Source organism: Lissotriton helveticus, chromosome 12, assembly GCF_964261635.1.
Source record: "Lissotriton helveticus chromosome 12, aLisHel1.1, whole genome shotgun sequence".
NCBI classification, from domain to species: Eukaryota; Metazoa; Chordata; class Amphibia; order Caudata; family Salamandridae; genus Lissotriton; species Lissotriton helveticus.
The window spans coordinates 151,447,602-151,460,485 of record NC_136073.1 but is presented as its reverse complement, the minus strand read 5'-3'; positions in this window follow the sequence as shown (position 1 = coordinate 151,460,485).

Here is a 12,884-nt window from a genome sequence, read left to right as displayed (position 1 = left end):
AGGATTCATAGTTAAAAATATTCCCAAAAGGGTTAAACAGTAACAAGCCTTAATATGGCTTAGTCAGGTAAGTAAATAGTATCAAAATTTTGCTTCTTAATAGTTTGTTCTGGCAGGGTTTACTCACAGATGCAGATTTTTATAATGATCAATGAATAATCCTGAAGTATAGAGGCACTGCAGTATAAGAAAAAGCCACCCGGTGGCGATCTTGCATCAATAAATGTCTCAAACAATGGGAAAAAAAATCAGAAAAGACTCAGTCTCTGTTAGTTGTCGATATGCGCTCGTGTAAACAGTAGCGTAATGAAGCAAACTGATATTCGAGTGTGCGCGCAAGGACGCAACATCACGCTAGCGTGCGCTTGAGCTTAGAGCGCGTGATATATTCTAGCAAGTTGCTAGGATACGGAGCTCAAATGTGGCAAGCTCCTCTAGTGAAGATATTTCCTTTAAATTGAAAAAAGGGTGAAATCGGCTGCCCTTTAAAAGCTCGCACGAGCGGTACAGACAAGTGGCAGACCGACACTTACCTGATTGAATGAAACGATCGTTGGGAATGAGGAAATGTTCCCCGCCGAAAATTGGACAAGGGAGAGGAATGTATGACGTTACAACGCATGCTTTTACCACGCATGCTGTTACAACGCAGGTTTTACTACGCATACCATACAACGCATTACACTTGGGGGTTCTGGATAGTGAATAGTTTAATTTACTATTCCAACTCCAGTCCCCGTGGATAGTAGGGAAGGTGTTGGATAGTAAATTAAATTTATTCCCTATCCTAGAGCGCCCCCCAGTGTAATGAGTTGTAATGGTATGCGTATTAAAACCTGCGTTGTAACAGCACTGCGTGGTAAAAGTTGCGTTGTAATGGTTGTAAACCAGGGAGAGCTAAACTAAAACCTGGAATTGACAGAAGTTATCTAGTTATGTAGTTATCTAAGATAGTAGGATACACATTAATTATCTACAGCAACAAGATAAACAGTGCGGGGCAGATTTATGAAGCCCTTGCGCCTCTTTGTGCCGCAATTGCGTCACTTTATTTGACGCAACGCAAACAATGCGCCCTATTTACAACGTGACGCATCGAGGAGATGCGTCACATTGTAAAGCCCTGCGCAATAAGGAGGCGTTCCTGCGCAGGGGGGGCGTTCCTACGCAGGAACGCCTCCTAAAAGTGGCTGAGTGAAATCTATGAGATTTCACTCAGTCACTTTCAGGCCAATGCTGCGTCAAAACCCTGCGCCTGCGGTCTTGACGCAGCATTGTGAAGATGGGGCACCCCCGAGCCTTGCTGGAGCTGCGTCGCGCTTGCGACACAACTCCAGCAATGCGCCACCTTTACGGCACAGATGCGTCACGCATCTGTGCCGTTTTTGCCCCATGGTGCGCCGCATTGTAGATGCGGCGCACTGTGGCACACATTAACTGGCGCATCCCTGGGGATGCGCCAGTTAACATAAATCTGCCCCTGCGTCTCTACAGTAATAGGATAAAGGTAAACAAGTCCAATATCTTAGATATGAAAGATATAAGTATTAAAAAAGCGTGAATAGGTATCACAACTCAATAAATCATACATAATTAAGAGAAGTTAAATCATATATGGAAAGAGTACTTAGCTGTGTCAGAGCAGCGAACAAAAGAGGATGATAAGATCCTGCACAGTCTACTCGTCATGTTACCAATGTTCTGTTTATTACAATGTAGTTACATTCTTTAAAGGGCTGCATGAACACAACTACTGGTAAATCTGTGCCGTGGTCTCGTTCCTGCCGTACTTGCCTTACCGAATTATTTCAGCACTAGAGATAATACCGAGAAGATGAAAAACCTGGACTGCTCTTCCTCACCTTGACCTTCAAGAAGGCTTCGCCGCGACCAAATCAAATGGACAGAGGCATGTTGTAGAAACAATCAATACAGGAACACAGGATGAGGGAAACATCCATCAGGTTTATTCGTAGTACAGGAACAGCCACTGACGGCAACACTGACCAGTCACCAACTGACAAGCATTGGAATATAGCAAAGTAAGAACACAATGCTGGAACACTGGTAATGTTCTAGGGCGGTACACTTAGCAATAAATATAAAAGATAGACTATACACAAAAGAAGAGATAAAAACCTATTTACAACACATCTCCTTCCCTTGGGACATGTAACAACAAAACAAAGAATAAATACTCAACAAATATAGTCATTCAAATATACCGGTGGGTGACGAGATCTTGAACTTCTAAAAGAATTGCTAATTTGATTAGTGTTGGATTGTACAGCAATTGGTATACTAGAATCAAGTTGTCTATTCACATTAAGACTATGCGACACATCACCATCACATTCCTCCCTTCTACTCTCTGAATGTACATTGAAGTTCTCTTGTGTTGTAAACATATACCTATTGCTGCACAAATCTTCATCACACATCTTGTTATACATATCTAAACCAGGATTTTATTTATACAACGCAACCCTGCGATAATTCCATTTCTCCCCATTCTTTAATACAACATAAATAGGAAAAACTTTCCTAACAACAAATGGTCCTCTAAATTTTGTGAGTCCTTTTGAAAACCTACCCGGTTTTACTTTCACAAGATCCCCCACTGAAATAGTGGAACACAGTTCTGTACCAGAAACATCCATATAAATGTACAGGAATTTATATAGCGCAAATCACCAAGCGGTTTCTAAGCGCTTGCTTAGGGAACCCGTCCTGGTATTCCCTTGTGAGATAACCCTGGCAGGGTATCCGCAAGGTGAAAGCCAGGCATCCCGCCGCGAGGGGCCGGTGTGGAGATTAAGCATATCTAAATTCATTAACCAAGAAGGAATTAATTTTGTGCTTGGTGGTCTACCCCGCATCAATTCAAAAGGAGATTTCATATCCTTCTTGTGAGGTGTAGAACGATAGGCCCAAACCATCTCTTGAACCTTATCACATGAAAAGCATCCCAGAGCAGTATACATTTGAATTATGCCTTTCACTAGTCTGTTCACCCTCTCACAAATTCCGTTTCCTGAGGATTATGCAGACAGGTACGATGATGTGTGACACCACAGTTCTCTAAAAATACTTTCATTTTGCTTGATGTCAACTGAGTTCCATTATCAGTTATCAAGACCGAAGTAAACCCTTCGTCCAAGAAAACCCTCCTAAGAAACTCAATGGTACAATCTGTAGCTATTTCTTTCACAAAAGAAACAGACAACCATTTGGAGAATGTAGACAACAAGGGGGGACGGAGATGGACAATATTTAGAGGGGTCCAGTGTACTTGTCCAGGGCACAAACAAAAAAGAGTGTACACTGTTCCCCTAGGGTTAAACAAGTAATAAGGTCTCTCTCACAGCTAGCTGCAAGTCAGCTAGAGAGTGTGGGGGTGCCGGGTAGTCAGCAAGTTCCTTGACGGAACTAAGGAAGCCTCACACAACTGATGAGCTGGATGACATGTCTCATTCAGCCTACTAGGGATGTTGTTTATATCATCGGCTTCCTGCTCCTGCGTCGGGCCGGCGCTGCAATGCCCGACGGGTAACAACAAGTGTCACACTTTTGCGGAGGTCTTTTGTTCCTTGCCGTGATAAGTAGAAACTTGTGAGGCTTAAAAAGTGAGGTAGTGAGCAAAACGGTGAAAAATTGTTAAAAAAAGTTGGATAATCCACAGGGAAGTCTTTATTCAGGTGGTTAGCCACTTTATTAAAAGGTATAGGGAGGGGTACTGAGGACCGACGTAGCTATTGGTGTGGCCTCGTATCGACCCTCCATTTGGTCAACATGTTTCATGCCCAGCGGGGCAATTCGTCAGGACCGAAAAAATGTGCTCATATAAACCTAATGTGCCCCAGAAGGTGAGCTACAGGCTATTATAGATACAACCTGATAGGTCTAGGTCTAAGGAAGGCGAGGATCACTGCATCAATGTCAGACCTAAGGGAACAGTAGACATCACAGTTGCTAATATGCCGATAGTGATTATACCGTTTGCAGGCAACACTGTGAAATCACCCCAAAAGTCAAACACATACCCAGTTATCCAAATTAAACTAGGTGTCTATGAGGGCTAATGGAGTGCAACGGGGTGAGTGGAGAGAGACCAATATTACATGTAACAGGACATAGCCCCGGGGAGTTCAGGGCATGTGCGAGTGCTAATTGTAGCAAGGGTGGTCAGTTGTTTAACTAAACAATGGAGCCACTAGAACTAAAATAATACCAACACACAAATAAATCAAAAGCCACTCAGCCACATGGGGGGGGCGCGGCGCAGCAGGCACCCAGTGGGATGGTTTCAGTATCAATGATTAGACCTACCCTAAGGAGCCAATTGGCAGTCTTCGCGGCTAGTTCCTGTGGGGACTGCGCTAGGGATATGTAGCCCTAGGGAAGGAAAAAGGATTGGAGTATTTATACAGCGAGTCATTGCTGGGGGCCATGATCAAAAGTCATGACCAGAAGTTATCAGCGGGGCAGCGGTCACCCCGCCTCGCCAGGCCATCAAGTGCCAAGGATCTGTGGGAAAGCGGCGGTACGGATCAACCGCTCGCAGGCACCAGAGTAGATATTATCCTCAGGAAGTCTACCAATAGTCGCTAGATAGACAGGGAGGGTGCATAAGGGGGGCGGCTGAAAATCAGCTAAAGTCATGACCCGGACAATCTGGCGAGGCGGGGCGCCCTCCGTAAGCCTTGGCCAAAGTGCCGTCATAGTAGAACGGCGGCCAGCAATAAATCAGAGGTGCAACGCTTACCTTAGCGGCGTGAGATAATCGCCGGTATCACCTACCCCCACACCGTCGGCGTGTGATGTCCGCGGAACAGCCGGTCAGGAGTGTGCCACGCGTCCGCCATTAAGAACAGGTTGTTTGGGGGCGGGGTGGGGGCGGGTGCCGGCCGAGAGGGGGCGGGCCCGCGGTGACAGTGCGCCCAAAGCGCCAATCGGAGCCCGCATCACGGTGCTCATGGGAGATGTAGTCCCTTGACCTCTTTGGTGCATGTTTGGAAGCGCTTGATTGGGCGTGTACGGTGGGGAGGAAGGGGGGGCAGGGAAAGGGGGAGGCAAGAGCAGGCTGGTATACCGTGGCTCAACTGGTACTGCGTACTACACTGAAACGCGAGCCTGATGGGACAAAGCGCAGTCAGAGTGAGTGCTCTCATTGTACCTACGTAGGCATCCTGCTCAGTAATAAATGGGGGGGTTTTATTTTTTGGGGGGGCCGCCCGAGTGTGGGCCGCCTATGATGGAAGGGCAAGTGACTCGCTGCGGTGGACAATAGCACAGTGTATGGCATATGGAGGTCGGGGATGGTAAAGTAACCCCAGACTAGTACTGGGAGGCATGGGTAGCTAGGCGAATAACACTAGGGAGTGACGGGATGCTCCTGCTGTGCCCATGTGATTAGTAGACCGGTGGATGTAGTGAACAGTTAGCTGGCCATACTAATATTAGGGGAGGCAGAGATCTATAGACCACTCAGAAAATGAATGCCTCTACATATGTTGTGCTCGTGCAGAGTCATGGTACACCCGTGTTTTCAATGGAGGATGACCAGTCTCGGAGGCATTAGGCAGGCGGGTGGGGGAGGAATCATCTTGTTAGTTGGTTCCACGGAATGGAATCGTTCAGGCCACAGGTATCCAATTGGAGACGGTGCACCCATCTTTGTTCTAGTCTAAATAGTGCTTGTTCGTTAATGGATGGATGACACTCCAACACTGTCCATTGAAGGTTGTCTGCCCTGTGTCCTGCTTCTTTGTAGTGATCGTAGAGCCTGGTGTGTGTTTTCATACAGCGGATATTGCTGTTGTGCTCAATGATCCTTGTTTTCACAATTCGCATAGTCATGCCTATGTACTTCAGCCCACAGGGACAAACGAGCATGTATATACAGCGGCTGCTGTTACAATTAGTGTGTCTGTTCATGTGCCAGGTGAACGTTGTGGTCAGCTTGATATCTTTGCCTTGTATGGTTTGTGGACAGATGATGCAGCTGCCACATCTATAGTGTCCGACCACGGGTGGCAGGTTCCACAAGGGGTTCTCATGGTGGGTGCCTGCCTTCTTGGGTCGAGTGTGGGTCAGGGTGTCCTTGAGGTTAGCAGTTCTTTTAAAAGCAAACCGTGGGCGAGGGATATCCAGGCCAGCAGAGTTAAGGGTGCCCCAATGTGAGTTAATTGCTTTCTTGATGAAAGTAGAGTTCCTGGTGTACGTTGTTACACAGGTAATGACATCACTGATGGGCTTCGGAGTTGACTCCAGCAAAGCTTCTCTGTTGTTGTTACGTGCCCTTTTAAAAGATGCGTTCAACAGTCTGGTTGGGTAGCCCTTGTCCTGGAGTTTGTGTTGGAGGATCGATGATTCACGTACAAAATCAGTCAGTGATGTACAATTTCTTCGAATCCGGAGAAATTGACCGAACGGGAGATTGTCCCTCAAGGCTCGAGTATGGTGGCTTCGGTAGGGGAGGAGACTGTTCCTGTCGGTTTCTTTCCTATAGAGAGTGGTGGTAATCTCTGAAGGCTCCAGCCTGATGGTAAGATCCAGGAAGGGAAGGGAAGTGGCGGAAATGGTACCCGTGAATTTAAGGTACGGGTTCTGCAGGTTAATCCAAGAGCAGAAAGCCTCGCAGCTAGTCTTATCCCCTTTCCATAGGATCAAGATGTCGTCGATATAGCGACGCCAGAGGGTCAGCTGTTCAAGAAAGGGGTTGGTTGCCGCAGGATAGATGACCTGTTCCTCAAAGGAAGCCATGTAAAGGCACGCCAGGCTCGGCGCGAAGGTAGAACCCATGGATGTCCCGCGTATTTGGTGGTATAATTGCGATTCATACCTGAAGAAATTTTCCGTCAGGGCTATACTCGCAAGGGCCATGATGAAAGAGATGGGCGTGCAGGAAGTCCACTCCTCAGATCTCAAGGCATTCTCCACTGCTTCCAAGGTGGCTTGCTGGGGGATATTAGTGTAGAGTGCCTCTACGTCCAGGGTCACTATCAGGTCGACATTCTCCCTCCCGTCCATATCTTCAATAAGACGTAGAACATCTCTGGTATCTTGGAGGAAGGAAGGGATTTTCTTCACTAATGGCTGTAGGAACACGTCGCAAAATTGTGACAGGGGTTCCAAAAGAGAGCCTATACCTGACACGATAGGTCTTCCTGGTACCGGTATGACCCCCTTGTGTATTTTAGGGAGGGTATAGACCTAGACCTATCAGGTTGTATCTATAATAGCCTGTAGCTCACCTTCTGGGGCACATTAGGTTTATATGAGCACATTTTTTCGGTCCTGACGAATTGCCCCGCTGGGCATGAAACATGTTGACCAAATGGAGGGTCGATACGAGGCCACACCAATAGCTACGTCGGTCCTCAGTACCCCTCCCTATACCTTTTAATAAAGTGGCTAACCACCTGAATAAAGACTTCCCTGTGGATTATCCAACTTTTTTTAACAATTTTTCACCGTTTTGCTCACTACCTCACTTTTTAAGCCTCACAAGTTTCTACTTATCACGGCAAGGAACAAAAGACCTCCGCAAAAGTGTGACACTTGTTGTTACCCGTCGGGCATTGCAGCGCCGGCCCGACGCAGGAGCAGGAAGCCGATGATATAAACAACATCCCTAGTAGGCTGAATGAGACATGTCATCCAGCTCATCAGTTGTGTGAGGCTTCCTTAGTTCCGTCAAGGAACTTGCTGACTACCCGGCACCCCCACACTCTCTAGCTGACTTGCAGCTAGCTGTGAGAGAGACCTTATTACTTGTTTAACCCTAGGGGAACAGTGTACACTCTTTTTTGTTTGTGCCCTGGACAAGTACACTGGACCCCTCTAAATATTGTCCATCTCCGTCCCCCCTTGTTGTCTACATACTTAGCGTGGGTTGCCCCCACGGGACTATTAGGATACCAAGAGTGACACTTTTTCACTGTCTTGGCCCATTACTGGGTGTTATCCCTTCCCCCAGTACACCGCACCTGCGGTTCTAGATTTTGTAAAATTTACATTCACCGACACTTTAATTAGCCACACCCTAGCCACCATGGAGGATGTACCAGGCCTCAGTTTTGATGACGATGCCATTGATGAAGCCCTACGGGCAGCCCCGAGTCTAATTACACTATCAGCTACGGCTACCTCGAGCGCCACTAATGACGATTGGGCCATACTCACTGCCCTTAAGAAAGAACTCATCAGGATCACTATGCATGGGATTATGATGACCGAGTACCTGCGAAATAAAATTGCCCCATTGGGCCTTATCGTGAATATCATTCCAAGACTCTTCCTTGAAGATAAACAGTTCAAGGTCGAGTGGGTACAAGTCTCCTGGAAATGTACCAAAGACCTGCTTTTCCTCATCGTACAAACATCCAAACGATTAGCAGAGGCCCTACAAGAGAAAATCTCAGCCATAGAAGCCACAATGAGAAGTACGGTCAATAAGAACACAAAGGCCAACTTTACCAATAAACTAGCGGAGATCAACCAAGAAATGGGAGACCATCATGAATATCTCCTCAATCAAAAAACTGCTAAATTACAGAAAGACATTACTAAGTTCGAGAAGGAGAAAGTCTATCCTTATTTGAAGGATGGCTTCAAGAATAAGAAGACATCCTACTCCTCTGATGAGAACACGGATAACAGCCGGCGAGGATCCGCCAGCAGTGACTCCAGTGGAGGATACAACTCCAGGAACAACCGGGCTCCACAACATTCCAACTGGCAACCAGGTTACCATCAAGGACCGGCCTTTCATGGCCCTCCACATATGGCACCCCCATGGCAATACCCCTTCTATCAACAGGGCCCGCCACAATTCTTTCCCTCTAATCCTCCACCTTTTCAAGGCAGAGGCTGGGGCAGAGGAAGAGGGCGAAAACGAGGCGGACAGAAAGGAGTACAGTGGCAGGACCAACCAACACCACAGACATCAGTGGAAACCAGGAGCTCCACCAGGGGGAGAAGAGTCTGACGGTAAACCTATCAAAGAAAGTGCTGACCCCTCTTGAGCTTCAAGTCCTGGAAAAAGGACTGGGTTTTGTCCCCACTCCCACCCCTGACGCTTTTCAAGAAATGATCGAGCTCAAACAACTGTTCAGAAAGATACGCTTGAAAGCTTTCTTCCAAGACAAACCAGAACCGGATACTTCTGATTCAGGTCTACGGAAACCTTCCACTTTTACCCCCACAGATGGGATGGTTCCCCCAGAGATCCTGACCTTCGAGAGAGCAGTCCTCCACACTCTCAATAACAAACCTCAATGCAAACAATTCAACAATCTAACCAACCTGGAGAAACAGGCCTGCCAGGCCCTGGGGAACGATAACACGATTGTCGTCAAACAAGCAGACAAGGGGGGCGCAACAGTCATTCAGGACTATGATGCATATGACCTGGAATGCAGACGCCAACTTTCCAACAGCACCCACTATAGACCCCTCACAATAGATCCTACCAAACGCCTGTCCACCACGATCATGAGCCTTGTGCTAGAGGGTGAAACCAACGAATGGTTGTCAAAAAAAGAGGCAGATTTCCTCATCACCACCGAACCAGTCACACCCTATTTCTATACCCTCCCTAAAATACACAAGGGGGTCATACCGGTACCAGGAAGACCTATCGTGTCAGGTATAGGCTCTCTTTTGGAACCCCTGTCACAATTTTGCGACGTGTTCCTACAGCCATTAGTGAAGAAAATCCCTTCCTTCCTCCAAGATACCAGAGATGTTCTACGTCTTATTGAAGATATGGACGGGAGGGAGAATGTCGACCTGATAGTGACCCTGGACGTAGAGGCACTCTACACTAATATCCCCCAGCAAGCCACCTTGGAAGCAGTGGAGAATGCCTTGAGATCTGAGGAGTGGACTTCCTGCACGCCCATCTCTTTCATCATGGCCCTTGCGAGTATAGCCCTGACGGAAAATTTCTTCAGGTATGAATCGCAATTATACCACCAAATACGCGGGACATCCATGGGTTCTACCTTCGCGCCGAGCCTGGCGTGCCTTTACATGGCTTCCTTTGAGGAACAGGTCATCTATCCTGCGGCAACCAACCCCTTTCTTGAACAGCTGACCCTCTGGCGTCGCTATATCGACGACATCTTGATCCTATGGAAAGGGGATAAGACTAGCTGCGAGGCTTTCTGCTCTTGGATTAACCTGCAGAACCCGTACCTTAAATTCACGGGTACCATTTCCGCCACTTCCCTTCCCTTCCTGGATCTTACCATCAGGCTGGAGCCTTCAGAGATTACCACCACTCTCTATAGGAAAGAAACCGACAGGAACAGTCTCCTCCCCTACCGAAGCCACCATACTCGAGCCTTGAGGGACAATCTCCCGTTCGGTCAATTTCTCCGGATTCGAAGAAATTGTACATCACTGACTGATTTTGTACGTGAATCATCGATCCTCCAACACAAACTCCAGGACAAGGGCTACCCAACCAGACTGTTGAACGCATCTTTTAAAAGGGCACGTAACAACAACAGAGAAGCTTTGCTGGAGTCAACTCCGAAGCCCATCAGTGATGTCATTACCTGTGTAACAACGTACACCAGGAACTCTACTTTCATCAAGAAAGCAATTAACTCACATTGGGGCACCCTTAACTCTGCTGGCCTGGATATCCCTCGCCCACGGTTTGCTTTTAAAAGAACTGCTAACCTCAAGGACACCCTGACCCACACTCGACCCAAGAAGGCAGGCACCCACCATGAGAACCCCTTGTGGAACCTGCCACCCGTGGTCGGACACTATAGATGTGGCAGCTGCATCATCTGTCCACAAACCATACAAGGCAAAGATATCAAGCTGACCACAACGTTCACCTGGCACATGAACAGACACACTAATTGTAACAGCAGCCGCTGTATATACATGCTCGTTTGTCCCTGTGGGCTGAAGTACATAGGCATGACTATGCGAATTGTGAAAACAAGGATCATTGAGCACAACAGCAATATCCGCTGTATGAAAACACACACCAGGCTCTACGATCACTACAAAGAAGCAGGACACAGGGCAGACAACCTTCAATGGACAGTGTTGGAGTGTCATCCATCCATTAACGAACAAGCACTATTTAGACTAGAACAAAGATGGGTGCACCGTCTCCAATTGGATACCTGTGGCCTGAACGATTCCATTCCGTGGAACCAACTAACAAGATGATTCCTCCCCCACCCGCCTGCCTAATGCCTCCGAGACTGGTCATCCTCCATTGAAAACACGGGTGTACCATGACTCTGCACGAGCACAACATATGTAGAGGCATTCATTTTCTGAGTGGTCTATAGATCTCTGCCTCCCCTAATATTAGTATGGCCAGCTAACTGTTCACTACATCCACCGGTCTACTAATCACATGGGCACAGCAGGAGCATCCCGTCACTCCCTAGTGTTATTCGCCTAGCTACCCATGCCTCCCAGTACTAGTCTGGGGTTACTTTACCATCCCCGACCTCCATATGCCATACACTGTGCTATTGTCCACCGCAGCGAGTCACTTGCCCTTCCATCATAGGCGGCCCACACTCGGGCGGCCCCCCCAAAAAATAAAACCCCCCCATTTATTACTGAGCAGGATGCCTACGTAGGTACAATGAGAGCACTCACTCTGACTGCGCTTTGTCCCATCAGGCTCGCGTTTCAGTGTAGTACGCAGTACCAGTTGAGCCACGGTATACCAGCCTGCTCTTGCCTCCCCCTTTCCCTGCCCCCCCTTCCTCCCCACCGTACACGCCCAATCAAGCGCTTCCAAACATGCACCAAAGAGGTCAAGGGACTACATCTCCCATGAGCACCGTGATGCGGGCTCCGATTGGCGCTTTGGGCGCACTGTCACCGCGGGCCCGCCCCCTCTCGGCCGGCACCCGCCCCCACCCCGCCCCCAAACAACCTGTTCTTAATGGCGGACGCGTGGCACACTCCTGACCGGCTGTTCCGCGGACATCACACGCCGACGGTGTGGGGGTAGGTGATACCGGCGATTATCTCACGCCGCTAAGGTAAGCGTTGCACCTCTGATTTATTGCTGGCCGCCGTTCTACTATGACGGCACTTTGGCCAAGGCTTACGGAGGGCGCCCCGCCTCGCCAGATTGTCCGGGTCATGACTTTAGCTGATTTTCAGCCGCCCCCCTTATGCACCCTCCCTGTCTATCTAGCGACTATTGGTAGACTTCCTGAGGATAATATCTACTCTGGTGCCTGCGAGCGGTTGATCCGTACCGCCGCTTTCCCACAGATCCTTGGCACTTGATGGCCTGGCGAGGCGGGGTGACCGCTGCCCCGCTGATAACTTCTGGTCATGACTTTTGATCATGGCCCCCAGCAATGACTCGCTGTATAAATACTCCAATCCTTTTTCCTTCCCTAGGGCTACATATCCCTAGCGCAGTCCCCACAGGAACTAGCCGCGAAGACTGCCAATTGGCTCCTTAGGGTAGGTCTAATCATTGATACTGAAACCATCCCACTGGGTGCCTGCTGCGCCGCGCCCCCCCCATGTGGCTGAGTGGCTTTTGATTTATTTGTGTGTTGGTATTATTTTAGTTCTAGTGGCTCCATTGTTTAGTTAAACAACTGACCACCCTTGCTACAATTAGCACTCGCACATGCCCTGAACTCCCCGGGGCTATGTCCTGTTACACGTAATATTGGTCTCTCTCCACTCACCCCGTTGCACTCCATTAGCCCTCATAGACACCTAGTTTAATTTGGATAACTGGGTATGTGTTTGACTTTTGGGGTGATTTCACAGTGTTGCCTGCAAACGGTATAATCACTATCGGCATATTAGCAACTGTGATGTCTACTGTTCCCTTAGGTCTGACGGTGATGCAGTGATCCTCG